Source organism: Engraulis encrasicolus, chromosome 6, assembly GCF_034702125.1.
Source record: "Engraulis encrasicolus isolate BLACKSEA-1 chromosome 6, IST_EnEncr_1.0, whole genome shotgun sequence".
Classification (NCBI taxonomy): domain Eukaryota; kingdom Metazoa; phylum Chordata; class Actinopteri; order Clupeiformes; family Engraulidae; genus Engraulis; species Engraulis encrasicolus.
In genome coordinates this window covers 24,896,429-24,906,428 of record NC_085862.1, presented here as the reverse complement: position 1 = coordinate 24,906,428, position 10,000 = coordinate 24,896,429, and the positions used below count along the sequence as shown (strand labels likewise).

Here is a 10,000-nt window from a genome sequence, read left to right as displayed (position 1 = left end):
TTACCCATCACATCTGACTGCTGTCATGCACATTAAAGTAGGGGTGGGCGATATGACGATATTATATCGTGAATCGCGATATTGAGTAAAATATCGTCTCGGATCTGCCAAAGTGTAGAAATCGTATAGATCGTCTTGCAGTGAAGATGTTTATTATCAGTATCAGAGTGACATTTTCTCACTTGTGTTGTTGTCTTCACTTTATTCTTTACATTATTGTATTCCAATTGTACACTTTATGAGAGTATCATCAGTGTGTTAGCATTTTATTGACTGCAAATTAGAAATTGCAAGTATATGAAAGTTATTTTTTGTTTTTGTTTTTTTGGATGGAAGATCGTGATAAAAAATCGAAATCGTGATTTCATGTTAAAAAATCGTGATACAACATTTTTGCCATATCGCCCACCCCTACATTAAAGTGACAATCACACGCACCACTGCCTGACAGTGGACTCTTACTGGGTACTGCTACTCACCAACATATTTTTTCCCTTACGACAAAAGTCAAATTCTTAAACTGTCAAGATGATTATGCACAGGTTTAATCTATGTTGCCAGGCAATATCATGATTGCCTCCAAATGTTCTGATGGAATAGTTTTAAAAGTCTGTTGCGGATCCAAGTTCTCTCGATAAAAGTATCATCACCTTCAGCTCTCAATCAACTGTAGCCCCTTACCAGGCACCGTTCCTCCACTAGGACGTAATAGTCACAGAAAAAAACCATAGTACTAGACCACTAAACCACCACAGGGCCTTTAGTAATACATTGCGACTTGGTCATTGCCATTCTGGTAACAGCTGATTTATAACAGGGCTAGTGTCTTAAGGGTTAAAGAACAGTCCTTCATGCTATGACAACTGAATATGCCTTTACATTGTGTCAAAACACCTCACTCAAGTAGATGTCACAGAAGGGTTCAAGAAATAATACAAAAAAAAACTATTTTTAATCCAATCAGCTCTCCATCAGTGGATCTTATTGGTGGGTTGCTCAGGTACTCAGTGATGTCACCTGTGTCTAATTTCTGAACCTAGTAATTAAAAACGTCTTTTCCTGTACAATATCTGCAAGCATTCAGGAGAGGATTGGCCGTCCCGTTTCGCACAGAGATATAAAACTACTGCCGTCTCCTCCAATGTGCTAACAAGCATTCAGCAACCCGTTTATTTACGCATTTCCCACACTGTAAAGACCTTGCAGAGTGGGTTTTCAGTCTGTAATAAGCTTATGGTGTGTATCGCATTAACCAAGTGCCAAACCCTGATTCAAATGTTATTAAGTTGGATTCAATTCATTTATTCAGTATGTATTCAATTATCTGTCCCAGGGGCTGGGAGGGGGGTTGGTCTTTGGAATAAATTCGGTGGTCTGGGAAAGGGTTTGGTCTGGGGTTGGGAGAGTACAGAGAGAAGGTTCATTGGACGTCTCTTGGACCTCTCCACAGACACAACTAAGCAATCGATTAAGACGTTCCATTAATAACAAACATCAAAATGGCCATTAGTGGGTGTGACACGGTGTCTGGCCATAAAAGTTTGATATATGAGTGTTTGCCTCTGTCTGATGTGGTGAGGGGTAGGCTGTGTGTGTGTGTGTGTCAATGTGTGTGTCTCGGTGTGCATGCGTGAGTGTCTCCATGTGCGTGCGTGAGTGCCTCTGTGTGCGTATCTGTGAGTGTGTGTCTGTGTGTGTGTGTGTGTGTGTGTCAGTGTGTCTGTGTGTGTGTGTGTGTCAGTGTGCGTGCGTGCACGTGTGGGGGCGCGCATGTCTGTATCTGTGTGTGGACTCCCTACTCCATGCTGGCTTACCAATAGTCCATTACCAGCGTAGCGAATGCTAATGTTACGTTCTAGGCTGCCAATGAAAGTGTGTCAGTTCTGTTGCCAGGGGCAAACCCCTGGACGCTGGCAGTGGAAAAAACCTCCTGGCCAACCCCATCTCTGCAAAGTTTCTGTTTGTGCTTGGTCGGCCGGTTGGCAGCAACAGGGCCTGAGCGTGGTTAAATAGTCTCGGCAGGAAGGGCAGACGAGGAGGAGGGAGGGAGGGAGGGAGGGAGGGAAGGTTGATGGGAGAGGAGGATGAAGGAGCGGGTGATAAAAGAGTGATGGAAAGGAGAAGGAGGAGAGCAGACATGGCAAGGAAGAGGGGTATTGGAAGAAGAGGGGAGGTGATGGAAGAAGAGGGGGATGAGAAGATGATCAAGGGAGACGGATGGGAAACGAAGGAGGTCTTGTAGGATGATGATGAGTAGAAGGCTGTAGAGGAGGATTAGGAGAGTACATGTGTGAGGGTGTAGGAGGAGGAAGGGCGGGAGTGATGGAAGAGGAGGAGGAAGGACGAGGGACAAGGTGATGATGAAGGACAGATAGATAGGACGAGGAGAAGGTGGTCGTGAAGGAGGAGAATAAGGTTGAGGTTGTAGAGGGAGAAGAGGTTGAGGAGGGCTGATGTGGTGAAGTGAACGGGCAGGGGGAGTTGGAAGCTCTGACCTCATAAAGTCAAGAGATTCTAAATCTACTAGACCACTTTTGAGAAGAAGTGCTATTTTGCAATATAGAAATTTGATGGAAACAGTATGAAAATACAACCAGCAGTGGTTTGTTTATGTTTTTTTCTTCAAAAATATTTTATTTACATACTCTAGATGTTGACAGGATTCACACAACATTGTTAACTCATTTATCATGGCATTTAGAGGGTTTTGCATATGAGCTCTTCAATTTTACAAGGCTGACATTTATGTGGTCTGTCCTTCCCGGTGCCTGTCGTTCTGTCTTTCCACGCACATACCTCTTAAACCGCCTGATTGGGGATTCACTGCAAGAGGGTCACATCCATCTGTCTGTCCCTCCGACTGACTGTCTGTCTATCTGCCTATCTGTACAGCCGCATACCTCTTAAATTGCCTTATTGGGAATTAACTGTAAGAGGTTCACATTTGTCTGTGCCTCCCCTGCCTGCCTGTCTCCCTGCCTGTATTTCTCCCTGTCTGTCTGTCTGTCTGCCCCTCTGCTGGTCTTTCTGTCTGCCTGTCTGTACCCCTGCCTGTCTGTCCCGCTGCCTGCCTGTCTCCCTTTCTCCCTGTCTGTCTACCTGTCCCCCTGGATGTCTCCCCTTCTCCCTGTATGCCTGTCTGTCTGTCTGCTCCACATACGCTGTAAAGCGCCTGCCTGGGGATTTACTGTATGAGGGCTTTGGATGACTGAGGTGGAAAGAGGAAAGAAGCAGCCCAGTCCATCAAGTCCTAAATCACCACCAGCGCTCTCTCTCTCTCTCTCTCTCTCTCTCTCTCTCTCTCTCTCTCTCTCTCTCTCTCTCTCTCTCTCTCTCTCTCTCTCTCTCTCTCTCTCTCTCTCTCTCCTTTACTGTAAAATCTACCTCTACCATCTTGCCACACCCTGGTTTCTTCCTTCTTGCTGTTCTCTTTTCTGACTATTTTTTTATTTTTATTTTTTATTTGCATGAGGTAAAAACATCAAAGATTTGTCAAAAGATGTGTCCATTTCCTTCACAGTTACACTTTTTATTTCCTCTCTCTCAAACACACACACACACACGCACAGAGGCACACGCATGCAAACACGAGCGTCCGCGCACACACACACACACACACACACATATACACACACACACACGCACACACACACACACACACACACACACACACACACACACACACACACACACACACACACACACACACACACACACACACACACACACACACACACACACACACACACACACACACACACAGAGCAAGTAGCCTCAGGGCTCACTGTGCACCCCTGTCTGTGTTTATGTGTATGAGTAGCGTTGTATTGTACTATGGTGTCATATCTTATAGGAATCCAGTATTACTCAGCTCACTCTTTCACTCCAACTACCGATCAATTTCAGCTTTATCATGAACAGACCATACAGTGCAGAACAGGCTGTTTGTGTGGGTCTCTGCATATGTTAGTGTGAAGCTGTGTGTGCACGCATGAGTACATGCAAGTGTGTGTGCATGTGTGCGTGCGTGTGTGTGCGTACTGCAAGTGTTGCGTGTGTGTCGGTGCGTGCAAGGCATGTGTGTTTGTTCTCAGCGGGTACCTGCTTTCAATTACCCCTTGATGATTGCACATAAGGCCGTACCGGTCGGCGGACGTATGACCTGCTCGCTGGGTTGGAAGGAATGTTCTAATTGCTCCTGTCTCTGGTGGTAACCAGGCCCAAGTCAAGCTTCGCTTTTTACGTACATGCACAGACGCACAATGCATCCTCCTGCCCACCGCAAAAACACTGTATCCATAAACAAACAGACATCATCGCTGGTAGATCTCACTTCCCTTTTCCAGCCGGTCATTAGGACGCATCAGTACTCTTTCCCCAACTCTACTACATCCCGCCGTCCACTGACCCCTTAACTCACCCCTGAAGCCCAGTTTGGTTTCGGAAACATCGCCAAAGTTGTGTAATGGTACAATTGCTGATCGTGAACACGAAAACAAACTGGTGGAACTTTCGAAGCTTCTCGTTTCCAGTCGTCATCAGGTCACATCAGCAAGCTCTCCCCACTATCGCAACATCCACTGGCCCCTACACTCAGCCCTGAAGCTCAGTTTGGTATCAGAAACACACTGCTACAATTGCTGATTGCTGCTGAACACTGAACTGTATTCATAAACAAACGGACATAAGTGATGGAATTCACTTCTCTTTTCCAGTTGTCATTTTTTTGAAACTCAGTAGTCCTGAACGCCGACCTCCGTCTCGGGAAAGTGCAATAGAACAGTTACTCAGATCAGTGTTGCGAAACACAAACTCGGAGCTGTTCCTTGAACATTCATGTTTTCAGCTATTTGTATTGTCTTCCAACTTTTGCAATAGAACACATTTGCAATGGAGAGCAAACTCAGGTCTATCGACAACCGAGTTTCAAAGAAATGAGGTGTAAGTCCAACTCAGCTGTCTCCCTCATCTCGCTGTCCTCTCCGCTCTCCTTCCAATGACCCCAAAACTCTGAAACCCGTCAAACTCTGATTAGTAATGGGAACACAAATAATACAACCGCCAATCATGTACGCTGTGGTCAGAAACAAACACACATAAGTAGTATGCAGATTTCCCACTTTCCCTTTCAATCATTCATTAGGCCACTTCAGTGACAATTCTCGCACACATGCACGCACAGACGCAGATGCACAGGAATAGTAACCAATACCCTGCACCTTAGTCTCTTTGGATAAAAGTGTCAGCCAAGTGTAGTGTAATGCAATAACGTAAGTAGTAGATCTGGCTTCCTCTTGCCCTCACTCATGAGACCCCATCAGTGTTTCCCCCCACCACAATCCGAGCACTACTAGACTCACCCTGTAAGTCAACCCTGACTGAAGCTTTACGTGGGTGATACAAAACAGCTCTTTGCAAATTGATGAAGACCAGTATATAAAGTTAGCCAAGAGGTGCGTGCATGTGTGTGTGTCTATGTGCGTGCATGTGTGCATGCATGCTTATCTTTAACTGTCTGTGTGTGCGTGAGTGTGTGTGTGCATCAGGTCTGTGTGTTGTTTTGTGAAAAGGGTGTTTCTTGCTCGGTTTGGTTTGGAGTCCTGTGCTCGGATTGTCCTTCCAAACAAAACATGTGTCTCCCCTTAGTGCAGACTTGCACACACACACACACACACACACACACACACACACACACACACACACACACACACACACACACACACACACACACACACACACACACACACACACACACACACACACGTACGCGCAAACACACGTACGCACACACACACATATGCGTGCACACACGTACCCGCATGCACACACACACAGACACACACACACAATGGAGCCCTGGAGATGGACACTCAGGGACAAAAGGTTAGGCAAGAACTGAGCAGAGGAAGAACAAGCCAGGCAATCTCAGGCACTCCACTCTCGCTTAATTTCATCAAATGTTCTCTCTCCCCCTGATTCAATCCCCTCAAGACTGGTGTCAGTTTGTCAGAGGAGAGTGGTGGACAGGACAGTTTATGCATGTGTTTCTGAAAGTTTGTGGGAGAATAGAGAAAGTGTGTGCGTGCGTGCGTACGGGCGTGCGTGCGTGCGTGTGTGCGTGCACCTGCATGTGTGTGGAATACATGATGCTTCCCTACAGGCTGTCTCTTGAGGTGTGGTTGTGTTGTGTTGTGTTGTGTTGTGTTGTGTTGTGTTGTGCATGGGCGTAATTTCCACGGGGGTTAGGGGGGTTTTGACCCCCCCAGACTTCAAACCCTGACAATATAACCCCCCTTATATAATTGTACAACCCCCCCCCTATATAATTACAGTACTTGTCTTGCATGAACAACTTTACCCATTTTATGTAAAATAGTGAAAAATAGTTTCGTTCAGTTATGTTTAATCATGTTGTAATATAACCCCCCCTGCCCCCCTTGGTATTCCCCAAATCTGCGTTAGTTGTGTACATCCAATGGGGGAGGTAGATGGACACTCCCAACTGAGATCGCTCCCGGACGTGTAGTCCCAGGTGTTTCTATCACTCCCGGACGTGTAGTCCCACCCGATTATATTTCACGTATTATCATACACTGCCACATACAAGCAATTAGGTTAGGGTTAGACACAAAAAACTAACGTCAAAAAGATAACTAGCTCAGTTATATGGCGGTGGGATCGATAGTCTGGCTAGTGGGAGCGAGCCGACCGTGGGAGGAGCGTCCTGCGTTGGGAGCGACAATCAGGGAATCTCTCAATGGGTAATCCTCTTCTCCACTATCCCAAATTCAAACTGATTAGCGATCAGCTTTATCAAGTATTGAGCAATTGTTTTTTTCTACTTTTAACTTGCAATTGCCACATGATCATGCGTGGATGCGTCTTTGGCACAAGAGACATTATTTCCGAGTGTTTTGAGAACCTATTGTACCACTGCCTTTCTGCCTGTCAGTTATATAGCTATTTTATGCTAGGTTACGACAGACAGCTAGTTCAATAACACTGGACGTGGCTGCCTATTTTGGACGTTGATGGCTAGCACTTGGGATATTTACTCCCTCAAACCAACACATTTTGTGAAACCCTAGCAATCGGACGTCTGTTTGTTTTATTTCACGTCATTTAAGTAGTTTTTGGTTACCCCCTGTCCAGTTGCCTGCGTGATTTCCTATGATAGTATCCACTTCAAATGAGAAGCTTGTTCAATGCAGCTGAACCAAAATGCCTGTAAGTTTTTTGACACCAATAGTAAACATTTTAAATAAGATGTATTGTGGCATTATATTTTGTTTTCAAAATCGCATTTGTTGACAACAGCCAAGCGATTACAGTTTGTTTCGCCAGTGAAGTAATGAAGAGAGAGACTAGAGAGGGTTGGGGAGACAAGGGGTTCCTTCCTCGCGTGACACTATGCGTGGCTGTGCTTGGAGTGAGACAGAGGAGGTCCTCTCAATATTTTTGTCGCGAGTCGCCACTGTATATTTAGTTATATAAAAAAACAACAACAGTCAATTGTATAAATAATGGGTATGGGATATTATGTAGCCAGCAGGCTACTTTAATTTCTACCACAGCAACTTTCTTCTGATCATATGATTAACAACATGGCGAACAGCAGACAAGAGATCCTATTTGTGCAGCATCCTGATTAGTGATTGATGGTTGGGATATGTCATTCATATTTGGCACTGCATCAAAGATTTTATCAACCATCTCTGACTGTAGCTTTCTTCTGATCATATGAATTAGGCCTACTAAGCAAAGGGTAGGAATGTTTTTAATTAATTAATTCATTCATTAACTCATCTTTGCTTTATTGCTATATGCCACATTACAAATGGAGATTTTCTGACAGCTTGACTTTAGCTGATTGGGAAAAAAATGCATTCTCTAAAACTCTGATGTGAGTTTGCTGCCAAGCCATTTGAACATTAACTGAGGTTTTTTTTATATCAGGTTCAAAAACTTGATTGTGCAGGTCACCAAAGAGAGATCCAAGGCCAAGGAGGTACAGGTGATGAGAGAGAGAGACGGGTGTCCAGAGAGAGAGAGACGAGGAAGCACAGATGAGAGGGAGAGAGAAGGAGGTGACAAAGGAGGTGAACCAGTTCAAGAGATAGAGTATGAAGGTGTCAGAGGAGGTGCAGCAGTTGAGCAACAGAAAGGAGGTGATGGAGGAAGTGCATCAGTTGAAGACAGAGGGAGAGAACGAGGCGAAGGAGAATCGGATGACCAAAAACAGGGAGAGAGAGTACAGAGAGAGACAGCGCAGGAGGCACAAATGACCAGGTAACATACATAACTGTACATGCAAATACTGAAGAAAACTGTTTAGCCATTTAATTCATTTAGATGGAAATCTTGACCCCCCCAATTGTCAGCATAAAGTTACGCCCTTGGTGTTGTGTTGTGTTGTGTTGTGTTGTGTTGTGTTGTGTTGTGTTGTGTTTTGTTCTTGCAGGCACTCTGACTCATGAGATGTGTGTGAGAGAGTTTTGTATGTGTTATGTGTGTGTGTGTGTGTGTGTGTGTGTGTGTGTGTGTGTGTGTGTGTGTGTGTGTGTGTGTGTGTGTGTGTGTGTGTGTGTGTGTGTGTGTGTGTGTGTGTGTGTGTGTGTGTGTGTGTGTGTGTGTGTGTGTGTGTGTGTGTGAAAGAACATTGATTGACAGGGGTTCAAAAAGGGAACACTTTGCACATCTCTCCTTCTCTTCCCATAGGATCCTATTGCACAGGAAAGTGATGGGGGGTGAGTGGCGCAGTAGGGGTGTTTGGCGAGGGATGCAGAGATGATAAGTAGAAGTGAAGGGAGAGACAGAAGAGCGCGGAGGGGAGGGCAGAAAATGGGAGAAAGAATCAACATTTATAGGCATTCGCTTTTTCAATCTCAAGCCCTTTCCATATTTCCACGTTAGTTTGTGTTTCACTTCACAGACTCTTATCAACAAAACAGGATGGCTTAAAAAAAGAGCGAAGAAAAAAACGAAGGAAATTCACAGTGCAAAAACACAAACAAAACAAATTGAATTACATGTTGCCACTTCAAGCCAAAAGACATGAGTCAGAGAAGCATAATGAAAGATCAACATTTTGGAGACATGAGTCATCTCAATTGCAGGTTTCTCCTGCTTCTTCTGAAATTAAAAAAAATATGTGAAAAGGAGAGGGAGAAACACGGAGAGATGTAGATGGTGTTTTCTTTTTTTTTGGTCATTTGTTTGTTCATTTATGTGAGAGACAGTGAGAGATTTGACAGGAAACGAGTGGGGAGAGAGAGAGATGGGAAAGGTTCAGCATAGGACCCGGGTTGGAATCGAACCCGGGTCGCTGGCGTAGCAGCCCAGTGTCCTATCGTTAGAGCCATAATAGGAACAAGAAGATGGTGTTTTCAGGCCGACAGAACCAATATCGGTGTCCACGCTTAATCGCCAACCGATTAACAGATTCACATTGAAGATCAGAACTTTCTGGTACCGAAGCATTGGCTTGGCATCATGGGTATTGGCAGGTTAATCTAGGGTAATTCACAGTAACATGCAAACATGAAAATGTGTAATTATGTACACGTGAACCAAACTGAATGTACAAGCGTTGTTCACTGGTGAACACTCAGTGTAAAGCTGGTGTGGGAACTGTTACCGGCACATTTCTATTCAGCCTGGAAGGAGAGAGAGAGAGAGAGAGAGAGAGAGAGAGAGAGAGAGAGAGAGAGAGAGAGAGAGAGAGAGAGAGAGACATAGACTGAGACAGAGAGAGATAGAGAGCAAGAGAGAGAGAGAGAGCGCACATGTGAGGGAGGGAGAGAGGGAGAGAGAGAAAAACGGAAAGAAAGACAGAAAGATTGAGAGAGAGAGAAACGGAAAGAGTGAGAGAGAGATATCACTTCACAGCTCCAAGGCTATCACTCTTACTGTGAGACAAACACGGCACATGTGGGGCTATCGCCATGACTACCGCTGTGATCTCCGTTTTGAGCGTGCCCACTGAGAGGTCAAACTGGCC

The 10,000-nt window shown here is 45.0% G+C and overlaps 1 protein-coding gene across 1 annotated transcript in view; it reads left to right on the top strand.

Moving 5' to 3' along the window:
- The window catches only part of atf6 (activating transcription factor 6), a 138,566-nt gene that overhangs the window by 86,257 nt on the left and 42,309 nt on the right, over positions 1-10,000 (top strand). The window lies entirely within an intron of this gene.